The sequence below is a fragment of the Bison bison genome, unplaced genomic scaffold (assembly GCF_000754665.1).
Source record: "Bison bison bison isolate TAMUID 2011002044 unplaced genomic scaffold, Bison_UMD1.0 scf7180017864302, whole genome shotgun sequence".
NCBI lineage: Eukaryota > Metazoa > Chordata > Mammalia > Artiodactyla > Bovidae > Bison > Bison bison.
In genome coordinates, this window is record NW_011494874.1 from 2,701,960 (window position 1) to 2,702,677 (window position 718).

Consider the following 718-nt stretch of genomic DNA (forward strand, 5'->3'; position numbering starts at 1 on the left):
GAAAGTGTGAGAGGAATCCAGCAGCTCAGAGTAGGGGTCCAAACTGGGCCCTTCGGACTTCGGCGATCACGGGGCCCAGGGGGGCAGATTGGCACTAACGTGCCTGCAAAGTAGAGATTCCCACTGTTTGCAGTTTTTCATTTTACCGCCTGGAGACTGAAGGCTCAGAAAGGCCTGAGCCTACCCAGGGTCACGCAGCAGATTCTCGGAGGAGCCTGGGCCGGGTCATCCAGGGGCGTCCTACAGGTATGGGAGCGTCTCACCCTCACCGCAACCTCCAGGACCCGCCGCCCCCAGACCTGGGCTTATCCCTGGTGGGGACACACCAGAGGACCCCAGGCTGGGTTCTACCTTTCCCATAGCTGAGCAGGGGCAGCCCGCAGCGCTGCTGTCTTCAGGATAAACCCAGCACCACAGCGGGGGTCCTAAGCCGGAGATGCCAAAGGCGCAGACAGATTGATCTCCCCCCTCCCCCAAGCAGTTCTTGTCGGCTTGCTGCCCACGTTTCCACAAGTCCCCAAGCCTGGGGGAGGCCCCTAATTGTGAGTGACAGTGGCACACGGTTCCCCAGGGGCGGCCCCCCATCTGGGGCAAGGTCAAGATCTCTTGGAAGCCCCTCACTGCCCACCGCCCTCTTCCCTCTCAGTCGCCTCTCTAGCGCGCCCCCATCCTGCCCGGTTCTGCGTCCAGACCCCATCTCCCCCCGCCCCGCCCCACC